We start from the raw sequence: 25,346 nt of genomic DNA on the forward strand, positions 1-25,346 counted from the left end.
CAAATAGCACCTAAGAACAACAGATTGCATGACTACTTCTAATATTCTACTCAAAAAATAACTGTATGGTGAAGGAAATCTAAAGAATATTGTTCAAAATATATCCATGTTAATAAGAAGTTTACAAATTGGAAGGTAAATGAAATATGGACAGAACCACAGAGTTCATCCCTACCATTTTCACAAATTATTTCTACAGAAGCAGACTAGTTCTACTAAGGTCTAGTGACTACTGTTCACCAGTGGAATTTTATGCAGAAAAATGTTTCTGCTATGAAATGTTTTATCTTGAAGCTTTCTATTCTAAAGCCACAACAGGTTGCACACAAAACAAAGCCGTTAAATGACACAGTGGCATAAAATGAAACCCTCCTCTAGGAACACCCTACTGAATGGAACACAGGAAGTTGGCAGTATCAGGTCAGTCTTAGGCCATAAAGAAGTACTTTATTACCCACACTGTTACTCTATTTTCCAAAACAGTGAACTAAATGCCCTATTTTCCCAATACATTAAAAAAGGTTTATATTCACCCACCTCTCTCAACACTAAATATTTGTTTCAAACTGAGATATGTCTTCTTCTCTGCTAAACATGGTTGTTAGAATAAAGAAATTGAAATGGTTGGTGGCAACAGCTCTCCTTCCAGGAATACCTGTCAAAATACTCATTTGTCAGTTTTAAGCTGTCTGGAAATCTGTTTTCCCAACAGGATTTTGCAAAGCAAAAACATTTCAAGTGGAAAAATATATTACAAAATTGTCTTTCCCCAGAGAATAAAATAGATATTTTTGGTTGTTATTTTACGAATAAAGTTTTCCATTCAATTTAGAATAATGTAAAGAAATGTTAAGTATTACCTTAGAAACTGGAATTATGCTTTTCTTCCATTGCAGTTAAGAATTAACCTAAGTAAAAACCAAAGACTTATAGGATATTAGAGTTGGAAGAAATCTTGGGGATATCCAATTTTTAAAAAACTGTTCTGGCTTATACAGTTAACTATTGAATAATAATAAAAGGAGGGAAATGAGATTTAAGAATTTTAAGGCTGGGCACGGTGGCTCACGTTTGTAATCCCAGCACTTTGGGAGGCCAAGGCGGGTGGATCACGAGGTCAGGAGTTCAAGACCAGCCTGGCCAATATGGTGAAACCCTTTCTCTACTAAAAATACAAAAATTAGCCGGGCGTGGTGGCGGGCACCTGTAATCCCAGCTACTCAAGAGGCTGAGGCAGGAGAGTCACTTGAAACCAAAAGGCAGAGGTTGCAGTGAGCTGAGATTACGCCACTGCACCCTAGCCTGGGCAACAGAACAAGACTCCATCTCAAAAAAAAAAAAAAAAAAAAAAGAATTTTAAGAGCAGAGGTAGTGAGATAAGTTTCCCAATAAATTACCCTAAGTTGGGTGTGTAGTATTTACTAAATATTAATTAATGAGAACATCACTTTAGGAGTTGGGTTCTTGATACGTTAAGTCACAGAATTTTCAGAAGCCAGTTTTTTTGAAGGGAGAAAATAGGAGCTTTTTCAATATTACTCTCAAGCAAAATAATCTCCCTCCAACATAGTAATGATTCAGCAATCCACACACATCTATACAGGGTAAAACTTTTTTTCCTATCCCAAATAGGTGAATGCCTAACATTAAACGATATTGACATATATGAAGTCATCTTAAGATTAATATCAGGGAAAACATGATACAATACTAAGAAAAGACAAAAGCAGAGGTCTGGCACTCTGCAGATTCTCCAGGTTTACACACCTTTTGATTCAAAAGAACCAAAACCATTTCTTATATATTATTTTAATCAGACTATACTTTCAACATTTTACAGATGAAATTATAATCACCTAAGCTTTTAAAGAACAAAAATTAGGCACAAATACACTTATTCATAATTGCACTGGCAAACAGTTCTTATCAGACATTTAAATCTTTGTGAAGAGACAGCCCCCTTCTTTTCCCATATGCCCCCAAGTCAAGCCTAATCTCTCTCCCTGTCACCCATAAAATCTCACTTTATGTTCCATTAACCAGGATCACATGAACTAACCTGAAAGAAAAAAAACAGGAGTTCTCTGTCTATACAATAATGTTGGCAAAATAAATTGATATATGCTTAACAAAAAGCACACAAAAAATAAGAGATACCATCAGACAAATATTATATGTCATTCTTTCATTATTAACATAAAATTGTAATTCTACTTTTGCCAATTTTATCAACAGACTCTCAAAATAAATGCCTCACTTGATATATACACACAACAAGAATAAGAAAAAATAAATGAAAAATGCATTTTCAAGGATATATTAAAGAAAATTACTCAGAGTTTTATGAAAAATACACAAATAGCATTACAGTTATTACTCAACTTTGGAAAAATTACACAAATATAAGATGCTATTGTTGGAAAATATTAAGATAAAACATTTTCACAGAAATATCTGAAGTATATCTGGAAAGCAAAACATTTAAGATGTTAAGATATAAGATGCATTTATGATTCAAAATAATCTCTACATAATTATTCTGCACATCACGAGAATATTCAAGACTCTATTGAATTTCTCCCCAAACAATGAACATCTCTATATAGTAACTCTATTTTCAGTCTTTTGTCTGACACTAGCATTCACGAGAATCTGATCACAGAGCAAAATAAATTGGACACAGTACAAAAATTTCCTGAACTTTCTGACCAAAGTCATGTTTTATTATTTCTCAGATGTATTCTGCAGTTATGCTGATTTTATTCTTAGCAGTTGAATAATACCCAAAATAGTTCCAGTGTCACAATTATTTGTAATTTTCATGTTTTTTTATTGGGATTTTTTTTCTTTTTTGAGACTAGGGTCTCACTCTGTCACCCAGGCTGGAGTGTAGTGGCAAGATCTTGGCTCACTGCAGCCTCAAACTCCCGGGCTCAAGTAATCCTCTCATATAAACCTCCCAAGTAGCTGGGACTACAGGCACATGCCACCATGGCTAATTTCTGTATTTTTTGTAGAGATAGAGTGTCGTCATGTTGCCCACATTGGTCTCAAACTCCTGAACTTAAGTGATCCACCCACCCATGACTTAAGGATCACTTGAGCCCAGGAGCTCGAGGCTGCAGTAAGCTATGATCACACCACTGTACTCCAGCCTGCATGACAGAGCGAGACCCTGTCTCAAAAAAAAAAAAAAAAAAAAAAAAAGACAGAAGAAAGGAAAGGGAAAAAGAAAGGAAGGGAAAAAATAGCATTATTCATACTATTAAAAATATTTGTAATTACAGTAGGATTGGTAAAAACAACGTGCTAAAGCATGGTTTTGTAGGCCCTTTTGGGTTTAGTTCATGAAATATCAAAAAGATCTCACTGTCTTACTCATAATACAAAAATCTTGAAAATTGTGCTGTAATAAGGGGAAAGGATAGAAAAGAGTGAGACTGAAAAAATATCATCTTTGTTGGCTTTGTATTCTAAAAGCTCAGTTTCTTTGTGGAAAAAGTTATAATACTTTGAAACAATGGTTTACTTATTAAATCCATGAGATGTTCAGAAGCATAATCATAGCCCACATTTAAAAGAATGGGAACTTGAAAAGCAGGCATGTTTGCCAGAAGAGTTTATCCTAAATAACAGAGTACATTCTGATTGTCACCATGATTAAGCTTTTTCAGAATATTTCAATTTAGGCTCAGTAAAAACTGTGGTCAGTATTTTTTTCCTTTTCATATTGAGAGTTGGGATGTTAATGGCACAAATCTCATGATGAAAGATGCAAGACAAAAATTCATTTATTTCATCATTTAACCACTACACATTGAGCTTCTATCACACAAAAGCACCATTCCAGGCTTTGAAGCCTGTCCAAAAGTAAAAATCAGATATGGAGCCTACCTTAGAGAAGCTTGATACCTGGTATCAGGTAACACACATGTATATAAATTACAATTCACGAAAGAAAATAAGTGCCTAAGCGATACTGAGAAAAAAAATATTAAGTGGGGGAGGTACCAAAGAAGGTAGATTATTCTACAATGGCTAATAAAGTGGACCTTAACTGATAGATTCGATTTGTATATAGAGATAAATTAAAAAGTTATTCCAAGTACAGACAAGAGGGACACTGAAGCAGAGACTGGGAAAACTGAAGTATACAGATCAAAGTGCATAGTACTTCACTTTGACTAATAAGTAATTTATAGGAAAGGGGGTAGTGAGGCTAAAATTAAAGGAAGTCACCAGGTTGTGAAGAGCCTGAAAAGGAAACCTTTGTTAGCAGTTTTTAAAGCAATGGACTGACATCATCTGGACTCAGCTTTAGCAAGACTGATCTGAAAGTAGTAATTAACATGAATTGAAGTAGGACAGTAGGACAGAGGCAGATATAGAGACATTCAGGAGGGAATAGTTTAAGAAAATGGTCATATAGCCTTAAAACAGTGAAAAACTGAACAGAAGGGGCAAATGTGAGGGTTAACTTTAATGTGAAAGCAGCAGAATTTGGCAATCAGTTGGATATGGCAGGTAAAGGAGAAGGAGGGTCATGGATGTGTTCTTCTAATGGGCTAGAAATTCTCCATAGGATTGCACTGCACTCCAGCCTGGGTGACAGAACAAGACTGTCTCTTAAAAAAAAAAGAAAAAAGAAAAAAGAAATTCTCCTTAGACCTGAACTATTTTTGTGGCTAACTCATTACAAAGAATTCTTTGTGGCAGTATTGAGAGCTAATTTCAATACAAAAGAAAGGGGAAGGCCAGGCGCGGTGGCTCAGGCCTGTAATCCCAGCACTTTGGGAGGCCCAGGCGGGCAGATCACGAGGTCAGGAGATCGAGACCATCCTGGCTAACACGGTGAAACCCTGTCTCTACTAAAAATACAAAAAATTAGCCGGGTGTGGTGGCGGGCGCCAGTAGTCCCAGCTACTCGGGAGGCTGAGGCAGGAGAATGCCGTGAACCTGGGAGGCGGAGCTTGCAGTGAGCCGAGATCACACTACTGCACTCCAGCCTGGGGGTCAGAGCGAGACTCTGTCTCAAAATAAAAAAAAAAAAGAAAGGGGAAAAACTATTTTGCGTAATGATTAAATTACACAATGAACTCAAATGAGATTATCATAAAGAAGTTATCCCATATTTCGTTCATTCTTTCTTCCTTTTTTTAAAGCTTTAGAAATGAATTAGAGAAAACATGGCTGGAAGTCACCCAACTGACAAAGAAAACACAAAACTCAAGTGTCCTCTGATCATAACTTTCCTTTTGAACTCCAGGCATTAAGCCACTGAATATAAGACTAAGCTTTATCTAAATACAAAGTGCAAACTATAAGAGATGGAAAATTTGAATGGTATTGTAGACAAACTGCACCTGTCTCACAATATTACCTTCAGATGTGCTAGGAAAGAAAGCAGGTTAAATGGTCAAATAGTGAATTAATGAATTAGGCACAGTTTTTCTATCATAGTTTGTTTATATGTAGATCAGGGACTAGAATCTCACTAGCACCAAAAACCATTTTAACCATTCATTCATTGAACAAATATTAAAACAAAAATTGAGTACATACTGTGAACCCATCATTGTGCTAAGGGACAAGAGACAAAAGATCATTCAGACACATTCCTTACTTCCAAGTGCTCACAGACTGGTTAGAAAGAAACACAAGTAAAATAACCCATAAGCAACATAGTAACTACTTTAAAGTAAGTATGAGATTCTATAACTTGGGCAAAAAGAAGCAATGACAAGTTTTTTTCTAGGAAAGTGAACTTTAGACTGAATCTAAAATAACAAGTAGTTTCCCATATGATGAGGTTGACAAAGAGGAAACTCCAGGCAGAGGGAACAGTATATGTAAATTTATGGAAGAGTGAAGCTATGTGTGTCCGGGGAATTGCAATTATTATGGCATGTGTGGAGTAGAAGAGCAAAAAAAATCTGGCTGGAAAGGAAAGAAGGGACTCCTTCACAGAGAGTCTTCATTTGTACCACCCTAATGAGCATATGCGGAACCACTGAAGAATTTTAAGCAAGGTGGTTAATATGATTAGCAGTGAGAGATGGAAGAGGAGAGTGCTCTAGCAAGCCATTTGCAAATAAGAATCAAAAAGATTTGATGACCAATCATAAAGGTGGGGCAGAAAGGTGTGTAACAAAAAGAGTCCAGAAAAAAATTCAGATTTCTAAGGTTGTCACTTGGATAAAAGTCACTCCAAGTAGAGAGACAGAAAGAGACAAGGGGCCCAGAGTAAAAACAAGAAATTAATTTTGGGAAATGTGAAGTCTGAGGGGCCTGTGTGATATTCAGATTCAGTCATAAATAGAGTTAGAGCTCCCAAGAGAGGCATCAGCTGAAGAACTGAGAGTAACTGTTCTAAACGAAACACTGAGGTTCCCTAGAAAGAGAATGAAACTTGGGCTGTAACATGAAATGAGATGAGGGCTGAGAAAATAATTCCGGAAAATCCAGAAACTTTTCAACTTGTGAGGGTTCTGAGAATACACAAAACCATGAACTGAGGCACAAAAAAAAAAAAAGCATTGGCTCTTACTGCTGCCAACAGATGGTGCTAGAACTTACTTGAGAGTTTCACTTAGGAAGAATTTTGGATACCTATTCCATCCCAAGTAGCAGAGCTTCTGAATTAACATCTAAGTGTAGATGGGTAACAAAGCAGAGGTAGATGTTAACCAGGAAAGAACAGCACCACCACAGGAGCCAAAGGAAGAGAATATTCTTTTTATTTAAAAGAAGGAAAAAATCATTACAAACATACATTCATTCAGCAAATAGACAGGTCTACAAAGTACCAGAAACCCTAAATGGTAAAAATTCATAGTGAACGAGACACAGTTTATGTCCTCAAAGAGTTTACAGGTAAATGCTACAGCAAAATCAAATAAAAACTAAACATTTTCCTTTTGGTTTAGCTTTTAGAAGATGGCAGATGACCTATAGACATAAGCTCAGCGTCAGACCACAGTGGGCTGGCTGATGTAGGAGAAGTGAAGAGGAAACCATAGACATTAAGCTTCTCTTCAAGAATCTTAGGTGGAAACAAGATAGAAATAAGACAGTAGCAAAAGGGTGTTAAGAGAATATGTTCCATATATGCAGAATACCTCACCAAGACACACCTGAACTCCAAGAGCTTACTATATACACACTTGGACATAGGTACATATGAGAGAGAGAAGAATCACATTTTAAACTGACTCCATAATACATTTTGCAATAGAGGCCTGAATTATTAAAATTACTTTTTTTTTTTTTTTTGAGACGGAGTCTCGCTCTGTCGCCCGGGCTGGAGTTCAGTGGTGCGATCTCGGCTCACTGCGAGCTCCGCCTCCCGGGTTCACGCCATTCTCCTGCCTCAGCCTCTCCGAGTAGCTGGGACTACAGGCGCCCGCCACCACGCCCGGCTAATTTTTTATATTTTTAGTAGAGACGGGGTTTCACCGTGGTCTCGATCTCCTGACCTCGTGATCCGCCCGCCTCGGCCTCCCAAAGTGCTGGGATTACAAGCGTGAGCCACCGCGCCCGGCCTAAAATTACTTTCTAATATTATTAATTGTGATTATTAATGGTTCTCTTACTATACTCTGGTTTAAGTCAAGTTGAAAATTAGAAGGCAATCATGAAGCCACAAAATTTCAATCATCCTCAGAAGAAGAAGGAAATGAATGGGGATATCCTGGTATTAAACATACGCACGGGACCAAATTATGTGTTAAAGGGAGATAGATACATGAAATATTTTAGAACTGGGTTTATCAGCCCCTTCAAGAGACAATGGAGAGAGATTTAAGAAAAAAAAAAGCATTGGGGATAAGAAGAGAGACATGATGCAGTAGAAGCAAGTAAGTATTCTAAGTACAAGTACTTATTAGAAAGAATAATGTGATATTAACAAGTCTAGCTGACATAGTCTGCATCAGTTTTATCATCCCAGGAAATAATCTCAGGACAACATTATATATATTTTGACAGCATATGACATGAATCAAATGCATATCATAGGAAGAAGAAAGAAGTTCCTATCTGTGTCTAGTAAACAGAGTGACAAGGTGGCAATCAGGGTAAGTCAATGTCTGACCAAACAAAAGTAATTCACATTGGTAACTATAATTCTCTCTCATTTTTGCAGTAGCAATTTATAAAACTTGTAATAAAGGATAGAAATCTTGTGTGACTTTAATAAACATAATCAATTTCATGCATTCATAAATATTTGTTAAAATTTCTTTAACAGCCTCATCTTCTTTTGATAGTTGAGCAACTGTCACCAGAAGTGCACAAACTAATTTACTGCAGAAAAGCGGGAAAATGATTCCACCATCTTTTACCAATATATTCAAATACTACCTTTGAAAAAAATTCTCCAAAAATAACTAATCTTTAGCGTGTCATCAATTTAAAAAAAAAAGATTCTCTGTTAATGGTTTGCTTGAGCCACGAATAAGAAGGAATAACCAAAATGAGGAACTAATGAAGTTTTTCTTTTGGAAAAGAGGTGCCTGTATGCTACACCTCTTTTACAGATTTGGTAAAACTGCAGAGATGAATTTATATATCTACCCCCCTCCTTCACCCCATCCCCTCTCCAACTTGCATACAGGCCTAGTGTTATTTAAGCAAATAGTAAACAGCTATTACTCTTCAATTAGGTAGACAGAACTTGGAAAATTATTAGATCACAAGGTTGCCACAGGGACGCCAACCATCTGTCTAGTAAGTATGAATGACTTCTTCCTCCCTGTGATCCTGTATTCTACAATGCTCAATAGGCAAGGTAAGGGAAAGGTTACAGGTTTGTTATATATATATATATAAAATAGTGACCAAAATATTTGGTCCAAATTACCAAGAGAGTGGGAAAACTCAGGGACTTTTATTCTTCCACAGCCAACAAAGTAATCAATGATTTGACAAATATTTATCTAAAGCCTTCTTTGTGCACAGAAATCTTTTTTTTAGTTCAGTGCATAATGGCCCAATCCATGCATGCTGACTCAGTATTTAAAAGCAATTCTTGACCCTGCTACCAAACAATTAAGCTCCCTGCAGTGCAAATAAAGAAGTTTTTTGAAACAGATAGTTATGAATCTTTCATTCATAGTAGCTAACTAGAAACACATGAGCCTAACCCATTGTGAGTATCATTTCAGTGGCGTGTAATTTGAGAGGTGTGTTAGAATGCGCTTGGCTCCACTAAAGAAGGAAGAGTCCACATTTTCCTTGCTTGCAAGTGAAATGCAAAAACAATTTTGCAACTTGGCAATTCATATGGCAGTCTTAAAGTTACCCACATTCAAAATTCAAGACAATAGAATTTTCCCCATCTCTAAGGTTTAACACTTTACAATCAGCTTAAGGTGTTAAATATGAATTCATTTTATGAATAATGGCTTCTTCACTCCCAAAAGTTTGCAGGAAAAAATACTGAATACTGTATATAAAAATGACACAAACCACAATTGTCTGGTCTGATCTTAAATTGACCTTAATAGTTTAAAATCTTTCAAAGGGAGTACTGGTATACTGTAATTTTCCCCCAAAGCTCATAAATAGCCAACGTTCCTTTGTGGAATCATTGTAAAATACATGTAATTTGGAAATAGGCTTATTTTATAAATCCACAGTACCAGTATATGTAGAAAAACAATACAAAATGTGAATATCATTACATTTGAATAGGAAAAAATGTGAATCTATATTAAGGAAAGAGGGGGAGAAAAGCCAAAAAGATTATCCTTTATTTTCCGGATTTTTGGCCTTTACCTAGAACCTGATGCTTCTGTTAAGTTTTTATGCTTCTTTTCATTTAGGCATCTAACATCACGCAGTCCACAAGGATAAGAATGTTGTCTATCTTGTCAATTAGAGTATACTCATTATTTAGTACTAGCACTTAATAGGCACTTATTTAATATTTCTTTATTGACAGATAAATTTCATTAACTGAAACAAAATTATTTTCTATTAGATAAAGTTGTATATTCCAGGACTGTTAGATCAAGAAACTAGATTGGGTTACATTAAGCCAATGGGCCTGCTAATGATTTAGCAAAATTCCTATCTCATATATGCGTATCACAAGAAAGAACACTGGAAAAAGCTGAAATGAATCAAACCAGATCTGACACCACTACAACAAACAAAACTCACCTTCACATACAAAGGACAGTTCCATATGTATTTTATTATATATTCAATATGCATTTGTGTACATATTTCTCTCCAACAAGTTTTCTTTTAAAAGAAATTTTTGCCCAAGTATTCTCCTTTCCAGTGATTGGTATGGTTGATATCAGTAACAGAAATAGCAAGAATAATTAGAAAGGGAGGAAGAAGCAGCTGAAACGATCATAGCTAGAAGCTTTTAAATGTAATTTTTTGGGGAAATAATACACTTCTGGCTGAACTAGTTTCTCTAGCCTTAAAAGTTAAGCCATGTTCTCAAGTCAGCCCCTGCAAAGGAGCAATCCAGTACTCTTTTGGAAGAGAGAAAAAAACAGCTGGCTTAGGTGAGTGACCTACTCTAAAAACCTTCCCCTGAAGTTCACATGCACTCTCTCAGGAACTAACACAGACCTAGATTAGCCTCTATGCATCAGCAAGCATTTGTTACACCTAATACCCAAAACCCAACTGATGTCCACATTAGCCCAATAACGTCAATGTTAGCTAGAAATGTCTGGCTCAATCTTGCAAGAATAGGAATTTCCATGTTCAGAACTCAGTCTTTTATTTTGCAGTTATTTATTGAATACTTATTTAAAATACACTTAAATCAAATAATATATTGTTCCTTACAGCATAGAATCAAAGTTCCCTAGATGTAGCTCATGAAGAGCACAGTGTTAGTAAAAATGGCTTATGGGTTCTTGAGAATTTTAGCATTTCCCCTTTTGCTACTGCCAAACTATTTCTATATCAGATTCTACCACCACTTGTTTTCCCAATCATTTTACCACTTTATCTATTAGTTTGGAATCTTATTGAAAATTTCATATTTCCCAATAACAATAGTTTGATTTTATCGATGCCTTTGAAAACCATAAACATAACACAAAATGTATTTGGTAGCCATTGGATTAAATTATCCCGTATTTTTAGGTCTTTTATCCTGTAGTCCAATGAGAGCTGATAAAATCATTCTTCAACTATTCCACTAACTGCCTGGCAGAGAGAAAAGATGAAAATAACTAGAGATAACAGATATAGATGGAGGGAGGACACTGGAGGTAAGATGAAGTGACTTTTATATCTATTTTAAGATTCTTTACAATGCCATGGAGTAGCCTATATAAAATTTTTTTTACATAAGTCAAGATATATTTTAATTCAAATTCTAAAATTCCCTACAGTGATAAGGGGTACTTACTAAGCAGAATGAAAAAAAAACACACACACAAAACAAAACAAAAAACCAACAGCATATGTTCTAATATATGAACAAAACTACAGTGGACCTTTCTAATCAGTATAAAAACTGAATGGTGTTAAGATGCATTCCAGTTAAAGTTGAGCACTGTTAACACATTTATTCTGGACTAGATTTCACTCTCTTCATAATGAGATTTCACTATTTCCAAAATCACTTACTTAGTACCCAAATAAGGTAAAGGCGATGAAGGCTTCAATCCCTCCTTTGTTTCAAACCCCCTAGCAGCCTAAACTTAACCTTCACTGTCATAACCACTATGAATGTCTCTTTTATTCAGACTTCTCTCTCCATGACTGAGATCTCACCAGGCAGTGAGAAAGAGTTAGAATAGTAATTGGAAAGCTATCAAAGTTATGAAAAATACACTTTTCTATTAAAGCCATCTGAGGATTGAAAAAGGGTGTCAGAAACAAGCTAAGGAGGGGGAACAGCTGGGAGGAGGAAAAGAGTTGGGGAAGGGGGTGATGAAGGAAAGCCCATATGGTTATTTACCTGCTTCAAGAGTTGTAAAGACTATTTTCTTGACAAGACCATGGAAAGTAGCAAGTCTTAAGATAAAGCTGAAAATGTGAAATGTGGATAAAGTTTATGGATTGTACTAACTGAGACTGAAACTTTTTGTTTCAAGAGTTTGGGTAAGAAATGTAAAAAAATTAAAATAACATAAAAAGAAATATGCTTTAAACAATTTATTCTGTAATTCTGCAAACATAGCAAACAAACAAATATACAAAAAAATATAGACCTTATTCCTAAATTTAAAGGAAGTTATAATTTTTCCAATTTTTCTTACATATTATTGTTCAGGCTAGGCCACCATGGATTATTCATTTTAAAATAGAAGTGATAATACTTTAAGCAAATCTGAGAATTAACGCACACGAAAATCTTTAGAGGGTGATTTTCAACAACGATTGAAAACACTCTGACACACACTCTTCAGGCATACGCATTAATCCCACACCTTTGCATGCATGAGTATCATGTGAATAATGCTACAAGTATTGGACCAATGACCAGATTTTTATCACAGAAAGGATTCCATTGCTATTAAATTATTCAGAATCTAACAAGGCCCCACAAAGGAGCTAAATAAAAGAACTACTGACAAAATTAATGTTCTCTCGAGTAAAAGAAACTTGATGTGCAAAAAACAAAACAAAAACACTGTAGTTTATGGTACACAGTACTTTTTTGAAAACAGACCACACAACAGAGGTTCTGAGAATACAGATAAACACTAAAACAGTAAAGACAACTCAATCTGAAGATAGGGTTTCAAAAATCCACATTCCTGGATTAAAGAATAATATTTTAAAACTCCGAAATACATATAGTTTGTTATAAAACAGTTGAAGTTTTGAAAACACACTGCAAAGAGAAATTGGAGATTACGTACGCATGCATATAAACATAAACAAGCTGTTCATGTCTTTATGGGGGGAATCCAGGTAGTAAATCTACTTAAAGGTAGTGTTTTCATTTCTTCCATGTATGAAAGAAACTATCAAATGCAGAGTTTGCATGCCCAGGCAGAAAATAAGTCATCAATTTACCAAGTTACTCACAAAATGAATTTCAAGAACTCTAAGCCCCCAAAAAAGAAGGCAAAGCAAGATTTTAAAATGTAACAGACTTTTTCTTTCTTTCTTTCTTTCTTTTTTGAGACGGAGTTTCGCTCTTGTTGCCCAGGCTGGAGTGCAATGGCGCCATCTTGGCTCACCACAACCCCCTGCCTCCCCTGTTCAAGCAATTCTCCTGCCTCAGCCTCCCGAGTAGCTGGGATTACAGGTACGTGCCTCCAAGCCCGGCTAGTATTTTTAGTAGAGACAGGGTTTCTCCATGTTTGTCAGGCTGGTCTCGAACTCCCAAACTCAGGCGATCCACCTGCCTCGGCTTCCCAAAATGCTGGGATTACAGGCGTGAGCCACCGTGCCCAGCAAAATGTAACAGACTTTTCACTAGCGAAGCAGTTAAATGTATCTTCTATCTCTATTATCAAAAGTATATCTTTCTTTAAATTCTAAAAGAGCACTTAAAATCATCTTATTGTACATTCAGGTCTAAAATTACCATCAACTTTAAATGTCAAAATTATTGCAGAAAATTAGATAAACTGTAATCAATGTCTTCTCAAAAGAGATAGATTTTACACATATTTTTATTTGCAGCTTTGTTTTTCCGCGTCAGATACTGGAAACATTCTATCGTTGCATTAAACCAACAAATACCTCAATAATATACATGTATTTCTATAATAAGGAATAACTTAATAATATTCTAATGGTGTTAACAAAAGATAATTCAACAGCCCTCAGTAAGGGACTTGAAAAATGTTTCTCCCTCATTTAAGCACAAACTTCTCTTCCTTCTATCAATCTTTTTTTCTCACTATTTTTTTCTCTTTTTCTTCTCCCCTTATATTAAAAAAAATTTTTTCAATTATAGAACTCTGATCTCTTATCAAGCACATAATTCATTTAACAAGTTATTTTTTAGTACATTCCTAAATAGTATGTTTCAGGTTCTGTTCAGAAACTGTTTATGGCTTAGAATTCCAGATAGGCTTAAACAGGACTAGATCTGGTTTCATAGATTATTACATTGCTTTGTTGCTATCCTACTAAATGTAAGAATGGCTTGAAACAGGACCTCCAATTTCACCCCAAAACATGCAAGTTCTCTTTCTTAAATTCCATATAATCACTTGAGTATCACAGGACTGAAAAAGAACACATGAATTTGTTTGCTACATAAAGAGCTACAGGACATAGAAGGCCATGTGACTAGAAGAGAAGATTCATGCAATTCTTAACAGGTTACGTATCTTTATTCTCTTCTGCTACAATGTAATGAGTACTCTATTGCATTGTTACTTACAAAAATGAAAAATAACTGCTTATTCAGTTCTTTCTAATACTCCTGTAAGCTCTGAATGTGGGAATGTGCAGAATTTCCCACCACTCCCATCAAGCCAACCTATTCCGCACATGTCAAACATGCTCATCTTTCTACCTGGAGAGAGATGAGCGTCTCGCTTTGCCTCAAAAATTAATTCTGTGAGACTCAAACGTCACCTTCCCCAGTAAAGACTTTTCTGACTCCCTTGGCCACAGTGAGGCTCTCCTTTCTACTATGTGCTGGGATACACACACACACACACATACACACACACACACACACACACAGGCATACACACTTTTCATTTAACATCCCCCATGGATAATAGTACCTACTTGACATTTCCACCTCTTCGATAAGAAAACCAAGGCAGATAAGGTCTGATTCCAAAGTCCATTGTTTGTTTGTTTTTTAACATATACTTCCTTCAGCTCCACACTGTACTAAAATGGGTGTCTGGCTGCCTCCATTCTCTGAGCCTCCTGACAACAAAAGGCAGAGATCCTATCTTACTCATCTTTGTATTCCCGGTGTCTGGCACAGAACAGATACTCAACAAACACTCAATAAAAGATGAATGAATAAACAAATGAAATGTAGTTAATGCTCAACTTCCTATGTGAGGAAAACTCATCCCCTTTTAAGTATTTACATAAAAGTATGATAATAAGTGCTAATTTCATTCAGCAAGCCTTTTGTGAGTGTGTCATATGGTTGGCACATATGGTCATATGTTGGGCTTAAATACCTCGGGGAACTTAACTGACTCAGTTCCCTGCCCTTGAGAAGCTTTAAATACAATGAGGGAAAGAAATAAACAACTAGCTAATGCTACCATTATTTGCTTTATTTTGTCTAATTCCCCACAAATGTTTCTTTTTAAAAGAACCTCATTCTTTAAAACAACCATGTTCCATCACCACATACCTCTGGTCAGTAGGATATGGATGAGTCAACAGAAAACAAAGCTAGAAGAATCTTTGTGGAGCTTAAATACACAAACGTTTTAGCTATTCTTGTTTAGCACAGTAGGAATTTGAGCAAGTATATAGCACAGTATTAAAGAAAAGAATATAATTAAGGACACCCTGGCCATCCTTGCCCTTTTTCTTTAATAAGGGCAGCACAACCAAGTGGAAAGGGCATGGATTTTGGAGTCAGGTCAGGGTTCTCATCCCAATTCTGTCCCTTTCTCCCCATGTGTGACACAAGTCGCTTTTTCTTTCTGGGCCTGTTCCTTTATCTGTAATTCCGAGATAAAGAAGCATGCCTTAAAGGGCTTTTGTAAGAGTTAAAGAAGATAATGTATGTAACACCTGCCACACAAAAGGTACTATTATTATGTAAGGTGCTCCACCTGCTTCTTGAAGACTACTGGTTCTAACTTTAGTGCAACATTATAAATATTTCTAATCCTGTCTTACTCTGTTTTCTGTTGCTTATAACAGAATACCTGAAATGGGTATTTCTAAAGAAAAGGAATTTATGTCTTACAGTTATGGAGGTTAAGAAGTCCATGGTCGAGGGGCTACGTCTGGTAAGAGCCTCCTTGCTGGTGGGGACTCTCCAAGAATCCCAGGACAACAGAGAACATCGCAGGGCAAGGGGGCTGAGTGTGCTCATGTGCTCACTCAAGTCTCTCTTCCTTTTCTTACAAAGCCACCAGTCCCACTCCCATGATAACCCCTTAATCCACTAATTCATGAATGATCAATCACTTCTTAAAGGCCTCACCTCTCAACACTGCCACATTGAGGATGAAATTTCAACATGAGTTTTGGAGGGGACAAATATGCAAACTATAGTACACCACAATATCACTAACACAAAATGTATACCAAAAGAGAGGTACATTTGACCTTTGAAAAGACAGGTTTGAACTACATGGGTCCACTTATACACAGATTTTTTTCAATAAATCTATTTGGAAAAAATTTTTGGAGATTTGTGACAATTTAAAAACACTCGGGCTGGGTGTCGTGGCTCATGCCTGTAATACCAGCACTTTGGGAGGCCAACTTGGAAGGACTGCTTGTGCCTAGGAGTTCAAAACCATCCTGGACAACACAGAGAGATCCTGTCTGCAAAAAATAAAAATAAAAATAAAAATAAATTAGCCAGGCCTGGTGATACATGCCTATGGTTGCAGCTATTCAGAAGGCTGAGTGGGGAGGATCACCTGGGCCTGGGAGGTTGAGGCTACAGTAAGCCCAAGATTGCGCCACTGCACTCCAGCATGGGTGACAGTGAGACTCTGTCTCAAAAAATTTTTTTAAATAAATAAATACAATAAAAACACAGACAAACCATGTAGCCGGGATAACAAAAAAATTAAGAAAAAAGGTATGTCATGAATGCATAATATATATATAAGTACTAGTCTACTTTATCATTTTATGGTAGTAACCATAAAATTTATTAGAAAAAATTAAACTTTATCAAAAGTTACACACACACGATACATAGTATCATTCAGTCAAGAGAAATGTAAACAAATGTAAAGATGCAGTATTAAGTCCTAACTGCATACAATTAACTGTAGTACATACTGTACTACTGTAATAATTTCATAGCCACCTCCTGTTGTTATTGCAGTGAGCTCAAGTGTTGTGAGTATCCGCTTAGTCCACTGTGTGATGTTAATCATCTCCGCCTGAGCAGTTCATCTCTCCGGTAAATTGCGTATCACTGTAAAAAATGATTTCTTGCTGTTCTCTTGTATTTTTCATCCTGTTTAGTATAATACCATAAACCTTGAATGAAAACGTGCCACTAGAGATGCCAGAAATGCTCCCAAGAAACAGAGAAAAGTCATGACATTATGAGATAAAGTTGAATCGCTTGGTATGTACCATAGATTGAGGTCTGCAGCTGCAGTTCCCAGCCCTGCCCCTCCATTCCCCCACCTTTTCAGACAGAGGAGTCATCTTGTAAGCAAACAAAAACTTACAATATTAATAAGTACAATACAGTATTGGATTTTCTCTTCCTTATGGTTTTCCTAATAAAATTTTCTTTTCTCTAGTTTATTGTAAGAATACAATGTAATATAACATACAAAGTGTGTGTTAACAGACTGTGTTATCAGTAAGGCTTCCAGTTAACAGAAGGGTTACTAGTTAAGTTTTTGGGAAGTCAAAAATTATACACAAATTTCCAACTGTGCAGGGGTCAGTGAGTCTAACCCCTGCATTATTGAAGGGTCAACTGTACTTGAAAAAAGTCACTTGTAGCAGGAAGAATAGCATGGGAAAAGATTCAAGACCATATAGTTAAGTCTCAGATTTCTAGCTGGTGCATATATCAACCGCCTCTTCTCAACATACACCCTGCAAATCCTTTATTCCAGATCCTTTTTGTGAAAAATCAAACTATTATTCCCTATGATAAGATCTAAAAGAACTGACAGATGTTACTCTATACTAACAATTCCATTTTCACAAAGAAGAATCTCTTAGTTAAAAAAAAAAAAAAAAAGAGGAAAATGAATTATGTACAATGTCTAGAAATAAATCTCGGCACACAGTACATGCTGTATTATATATTGGTTTCTAAGTCATTTCTCAACTGTTTATAGTAAGTAATTTTGCAGAACATGTAATAAAAAATTTAATAAAAACATTTTCAATTCTAAGCCTAATTTATAATCTATTAATTTAAAAATCACATTTACTTGTGCTGGTACAACTAGGAATCCATATGCAAAGAAAAATTAATCTAGACACAGACCTTATACCTTTCATAAAAATTAACTCTAAATGGATCACATACCTAAATGTAAAATGCACAACTATAAAACTTCTAGGAAAAACACAAGATAAAATCTATGTAGGCTTGGCAATGAGTTTTCAAATACAACACCAAAGCCTATGCATGAAACTGGCAAGTTGGCCTTATTAAAATTAAAGACATCTTTTCTGACAAAGACACTTAGGAAAATAAAAAGACAAACCAAACTGGGAGAAAATATTTGCAAAACACATATCTGATAAAGGGCCTGTATACAAAATGTATAAATAACTCTTAAAACTCAACAATAAGAAAACAACCCTATTAAAAAGTGGGCAAATGATCTGAACAGACATCACACCACAGAAGATGTACAGATGAAAAGGGGCATGTGAAAAGATGTTAACATCATATGTTATTAGGAAATAGTAAATTAAAGTAACAATGACATATTACTACACACGTATTAGAACGGATAAAATGCAAAAAAACTGACAAAATCAAATGCTAGCAACGATGTGGGGCAATAAGAACTCACATTCATTGCTGGTGAGAATGTAATAGTACAGCCACTTTGGAAAACAGTTTGGCAATTTTTTACAAAGCTAACCATAATCTCACCACAGGATCCAGCAATCGCACTCCTAGATATTTACCCAATGGAAATAAGAACTTATGTCTACCCAAAAACCTGCATGTGAATATTCATAGCAGCTTCGTTCATACGTACCAAAAACTGGAAGCAACGAAAATATCCATCAATAGGCGAATAAACAAACCATGATATATCTGATAACGATAGAAAGAAATGAGCTATTAAACCTCAAGAAGACATGATGAACCTTAAATGTGTATTGCTAAATGAAAGAAGCCAGTCTGGCAAGGCTGTATGATTCCAATTATACAACATCTGGAAAAGGCAAAAGTAAAGAGACAGTAAAAAGATTCGTGGTTTTCTGGGAGAGGGGCTCACAGAGGTTATGAGTGAAGCCCATGGGATTTGTAATGTGTTGAAATTATTTGGCATGATACTATGATCCTATAAGGATAGCTACATTAAATTAAGTATTTGTCAAAACCCAAAGAAATTCACAGGACAAAGAGTAAACTTTAATGTATGCAAATGTAAGCAAATCATTTAGAAGGTCAAGGAATCCTAAGGTGGAATGCAGATTGTAACAAAGAAATCTAACTGTATTATAAATGTGTGCTACAATCTCACTGAAAAGGATAGGAGGAAAGGTGCTTAGCTGACTAACTAGAAATGAGTAGAAGCTGTGAGACTAAAAGCAAAAGGAATAGTACATAAACACTGTACTCTTGATGCTAAAGTTGTTTCCCATGGGAGCACAGGTTAACAATTCCAATGCTGCTATACATCTATGATAGAAATTAACGATTAAGCAAATGTATGGCAGATGGTGCAAGCCAGGTTTCCTCTCACTGTTGGGGTAAGTTTACATATAAACAAAAGGAGAAGGCTAGAATGATACCTGTGGTAATGAATTAGCATTACAGATAAAATGTAAATTCATAGTCAGTTTAACATGGATACAAACTGTTACATAAAAATATGTATAGATATGTTCATATACACACATGTATTTCCTGCTTTGTCACATGGAAAACCTAGAAGCAATGATACCGCAGTAGCAACAAGCACACCTAGCACCCAGATCTTGGTTTCTAACATCATTCCCCAACAAAATGATTCAGATTCCTTGGAGAAATGACTGATTCCAGGACCGTGGCAAGATGTATACAGATGAACCTAGAGCATCTCATAGTACCAGAAAGTAAGGAAATGCTTCCAAAAAAAGAAAATTCACATTGATGGTAGTATGTCAAAGAGGCACTGGAGCCAAGCTGTAACAAAATAAAGTAGCATTGAATTATAACCCAAAATATTTAGATCGATAGATTTTATATTTATATAATATATATATATCCATGAGTCCAGAACAAAATAAATATGATTGAGTAAATAAATACATGGGGGAGAAGAGACAAATCTCCCACGGAGAAAAATATCCAAATAATTTATATAGATATTCTACCCTCAAAGGTGGAAGCATAACTCTCTACTCCTTAAGTATAGGCTATACACAGTTCCCTCCTTCTAAGAGCACAGCATGAAAAAGGTGGAGAAAAGTGGAAAAACCTGATAAACACTACCTCAGCCAGGTGATAAAGATGAGTATCACAGTGACAAATCATATTGATAGTATATACCCTTGATGTGAGATGAAAATGGCACATTACCAAAAACCTATAATCACAGTCTAATCACGAGATTAGAGATTTTTCTACCAAAAACCTATAATCACAGTCTAATCATGAGAAAAAAACATTAGATAAATTCCAATGAAAATGCATTCTACAAAATACCTGACCAGTACTCCTCAAACATCATCAAAAACGAGGAAGTCTAACAAACTATCACAGCCAAGAGGAGCCTAGGGAGACATTACAAGGAAATAAATTTAGTGGTGTCCTGGATGGTAAGGTCCTGGAACAGAAAACGGACATTAAAAACTAAGGAAATCTAAATAAAGTATAAACTTTGTTAATACTAATGTACTGATACTGGTTCATTAATAGAAACAATTACTAATAATACAAGATGTTAATAAGAGGGGAAGCTGGTATGGGGGTATATAGACACTGTATTTGTAGCTTTCCTGTAAATCCAAAACTTCTGAGAAATAAGGTCTATTTTTTTAAAATCCCATTTACGAATGCATCTAGAAAATACTGAAAAGGTTACAGTGAAGCACTGAAGACCCTTAAACTTTCTTGCATATATTCAACTTAAAATGTTTGCAACTATTCCAATGCAGAATTTTTCTTACAAAAACATTTTCAATCACTAACAGCTGCAAACAATTTCATGTAGTATTAATAATGCCCAGGAGGGATTTACTATAGCCAGAATACTTTAATTAAAATTCCACTTTTTCCCCCTGACATACCTCTACAGATGTCCAAAAGTTTGTACCCTATCATTAACTTAGACGTTGTTTTGTGATGATCCGTGTAACTACCAAGTATGTTTCATACAAGTCAGGAAAGCTGAGTTGTATATAACTATTACATAAATCAGTGCTAAAATATTCATCTAATAGAACTTCAAGTATCTAAAGAGACAACTTTTAAAAAGCTATCATTTCCTATTCTGGATACTATGTTCTCTTATACAAACCTTGGTTCAAGTGACCTGCTGCAGAATTAAAAGAAGTACGTAAAAGAAGGGAGTAGAGAGAAGAATAAAAAGCAGTAGGGTAAAGGGTGTGAAATAGAGTGTAAGAAAATAACTAGGATTTGGAATGTAATAAACACAAAGTAGAGGGTAGCAAGCCTATGCCATAGCATAGAAAAGAACTGGTATCCGAAAAGAATCAGTATTGATAAAATCTTGAAAGCAGGAAAAAGCTAGAAATAAAAACAAAATGAATCTTTACGTTTGATCACAAACAAGCAAAATATTCAAAATTAGACATTAGGTTCCTGACGGGAAACAAAAGAAACATCACCCTATTAAGAGTGAGGCTACTAATAGTATAAGTTAAATTACACTTACTGGAAATTACTATATAATATTCAATGACATTGGGAAGCGAAAAAAATTACAAAGAGAATGCACCAAGTCTTGTAAACAGCGGTTATCTCAGAATAGTAGAATTAAAAGCAAATTATATTTTCCTTCTTTTTTTCTGCTATAAAGTGAATGACCTGTGGTGCAATCTTACAAAGTCTCAATCTGTGTATTCTGCACTAAAGGCATTATATTAACACTATTGTATTTGTGATACATTCTACCTTACCCTTTATGTGACAATTCTATACTGTTTGTCAAATTGTAAGTAAAATTGTGAATTCGTGACCAAAAATTTTCCACACCAGCAACTTAAGAACTACAGCAATATGTTTAGAAAACTGCGATCCCAAACAAAAAATCTATACTAGGTGAGACAGGATGACATTGACTTTAATTCCAATAGACTCACTACCACATGATGCCCATTACTAGTGCTCACTTTCCAGAACCCAAGAAGCTGTGGAAGAATGGAGTCCTTTCAATGAAAATCAACTAGAGGCAATACACAACACAGTTACTTTGAGGGGTTTTTTTCAATATAAAGAAGATTGCCCGGAATCCTAACTCTCCTATTTCCCAAAAATGACAAAGCCAAAAAGTCACTCTTCACACATCTGAAACCAAGTTTTACCTGAACTCATCCTAACATATTAACTCTTTTACCTATCCCCCTTACTATCTAAGGCAAGAAAGCTTGAAAAGAGAAGCAGTAACACATTTCACTGAAACATATTTTGTAAAGGAGGATTCTAATTCCTAATGCTTCACCGCTCTAGATGTCTGCGGATTTCAAATCCTAATACCACGGCGTCCTGCCCCCCCCCCCCCCCCCCCGCGAGATTCCAACAGTACTACGGGCCCTATGGGAGGAGGAGGATTTGAGAAACACTGCTGGAGAACGATCGGTGCAAAGACTTTGCAAACAGTAGTCCTAGGAAGGAAAGTAAGAGTGAGAACATCGGAGACAGCAGGGGGTATATGGGTGGGGAAACCCATTTCAAATGCATGAACTGACCACAACCGGAGAAAGGCCGTCTGTCTTCCCAAAAGTAAAATGGTGAGTAAAGTGGAGCAAGCTAAGAAAGTCAACAGCCTCAGGCACTGACAACGATTCCGAAACAATTAGCTATCTTAATTCGAGAGGGTAAACGGGGGTGGGACCCTGCCCTAAAGGGTCATTTTGAAAAGAACCCCTCCCCATTTGAGGCGTGTCGGCAGAGCAGCTCACAAATCCCAAGTCTACATAATAAGCCGAGATAGGGATACTCGGTCTGCAGTCGCCCCAGGGACCAGATGAGCGCAGGTGTATCTGCGGAAGCTCAGGTTACCATGAATATCATTGGGCCACGGCAAACCCTCCCTGCCCAGCCTCCCGGAGCCCCGGGCGCGGGTCTGCACGGGCCCCGCGGCTTGCCCGGACCCGGCGAGCGGACGCCTCCGGCCGCAGCGCCCTCGCGCACCTGGCTGCCAACACCAGTTGAAAGCAGTCAAAGTGAAGGCAGGCGGACGCGGCTCCTGGCACCGCTCCGATTCCAGCACACAAAGGCAGATTTTTAAAATCGAGAGAGTCAAAGCCGCCGGACCCCCGGATCGGCGCCTTTCGCCAAGGGGCTCTTACCTCGGATCCGCCCTCGGGGCCACGGCTTTCCCTGGAGACGCCGCGAGCCCAGACGAGGTGGGAGGGGACCGGGAGAAAGCCCCCCAGTCGGATTCACGCCCAGCCAGTCGTCCGCGAGCCGCGGAGCCGCCTCCTGCGCCCAGCTGAAGAGCAGCGATCTCCGAGGCGAGCACAGCGCCGGCCTCGCGCCGGGCGAGACCGCCTCGCTAGCTGCTGCCTGTGAAGTCTGGAGCCGCCCGCCCGCTCGCGGCCAGTGCCAACCGCGCGCCGCGCATGCCCAGTGTCCGCGCGAGGAACGAGCGGGCGGGCGGGCGAGTGCGCGCCGCGCAGCCAGGAGGGGAATCCACTATCCGGGTCTTGCCGGCAGCCGAGCCGCGGAGTTCTGGTCGACTCCAGCGCTAGAGGCTAAGCGGCCGGTGAGGTCGCGTGGGCGGGAGAGGGACTGGAGGAAAGGAGACGGGGCGCTGCGCCAAGTTATCAAAGCCGCGATCAAAGTCGGACCAAGGCAGGGAGTCGACCGCGAGTTTCCAGAAGTGCCCTAGCAGGACTGACTAGCAGCCAGGAGGCGCGGGAAGGGGCAAAGAGCGTGTGGAGAGCTTCGCCCCTGGCGAGGATGGACGCCCCGGGCGGAGGGAGCGCTCGGGTTGCAACACCGGGTCTGGCTGCACACCTCTTATCCCCTGCCCTTTGGCGGCAAACAAGCCGCACCTAATGACCAGCCAGGCTTCGTCTTCCTCCTCTGGCCATCAGGCCTATTTTCCTCCTTTTGTCGCTTTCCTCTTTTTTTTGTCTCTCCAACCCATGCGGTAAACTGGTGGTGCCCAAGGCCCTCCATCGGGTCCCTGAGAATCTCCCAACTGCCGGTCCTTAGCGCCAGCCTGCAAGCCCAGACCCGCCTCGCCCGGCTGCCTGGGAGCCTATTTTTCATGTAACTCTTGCCAAAAGCCCTGATGTGGTTTGAAGTAGTGGAGGCTTCTTTCACTTTGTGCCTCTCGTACCTTAACCAACCCTCGTAACCTCCTCTCTGAGTAGCTCATGGAGCCTCTAAGAGAAGTCCATGTTCTCATAGACATTGTGTTTTCTCACTCTTAAAACTCCTCATTGTCATAGCTACTCCCCCAATCCCCCCATGCTGTCCTAACTTCGAAGTCAGTTGACTTCCAGAAGTCCACGAAAGCCTATAAATTAAACTCGGTTAAAAGAGATTGGACTTGCTTGCTTTGTGAAGCAAATAAAAGCACAGTCAGGGAGAAATGACATAACATGCCAAGGTGGACATTAAAACCATTCTAAAAGTTGGAATCGATCTAACGGCTAAGTCCAATCCCCTATTTTAAGTGAGAATCCTCTCTCCAATATTTCCACCGGACCACTATCCACTTGAACATTTCCAATGTTGCAAATTTCTGTTTTTATCATTACATATAACCATGATTATTTGTTGAATATTTACCTATGCCAGGAACTGAGCAATTTACACACGTTACTCCTAGTCCTTAAAATGAGATAGGCCTTATTATACCTATTAAACACATTAGGAAAATGAAACCCAGAAGTTTCCTTCTTTTTGCCAAAGCCAATGCTGACGCCAGAATTAACAACCAGGTCTGCTTAACACTATAGCTTGTATCATTTATGAACATCAAATCAACTTCCCTGATACTACTGGTCTTGGTTCGGCCCCTAGGAACCACACAATATGAATCTCATTCTTTATAGACACTGCAAGCCTTGAGATAGTAGGAGCAACTATTAAGTAACCAACAGATCTAATACATTTCTTCAAAAATTCTTTTAAGTGTTCTTCAAATAACAGTGAGCTGCCATAATCACACTACTCACCTTGCTTTGAATGTGTTTTGATTTTTCATTCTCCTCTCTAAATTGTGCACTCAGAATACAACATTCAAATACAGTGGGCCAAGAACTGACTTCCAGTTCTCCAGCTGCTGATCAGCCACCCCTTTGATCCAAGCACACACTACCTAGATTCAAATAGAATACCCAAGTCTATTTCACATGAACTAAATTAAACCATATCTTCCACCTTACAT

General features: G+C 37.6%; 1 protein-coding gene across 1 annotated transcript in view; it reads right to left on the reverse strand.

The window, feature by feature from the left end:
* The window catches only part of EPS8 (epidermal growth factor receptor pathway substrate 8), a 178,272-nt gene extending 154,752 nt beyond the window's left edge, over positions 1 to 23,520 (reverse strand). The window contains exon 1 of the mRNA XM_032159718.2: positions 23,293 to 23,520. The gene's annotated coding sequence lies outside the window, so the exon portion shown is untranslated. The remainder of the gene's footprint in view (positions 1 to 23,292) is intronic.
* Positions 23,521 to 25,346: the final 1,826 nt, after the last annotated feature.

The sequence above is a fragment of the Hylobates moloch genome, unplaced genomic scaffold (genome assembly GCF_009828535.3).
Source record: "Hylobates moloch isolate HMO894 unplaced genomic scaffold, HMol_V3 SCAFFOLD_8, whole genome shotgun sequence".
In the NCBI taxonomy this organism is placed as follows: Eukaryota; Metazoa; Chordata; class Mammalia; order Primates; family Hylobatidae; genus Hylobates; species Hylobates moloch.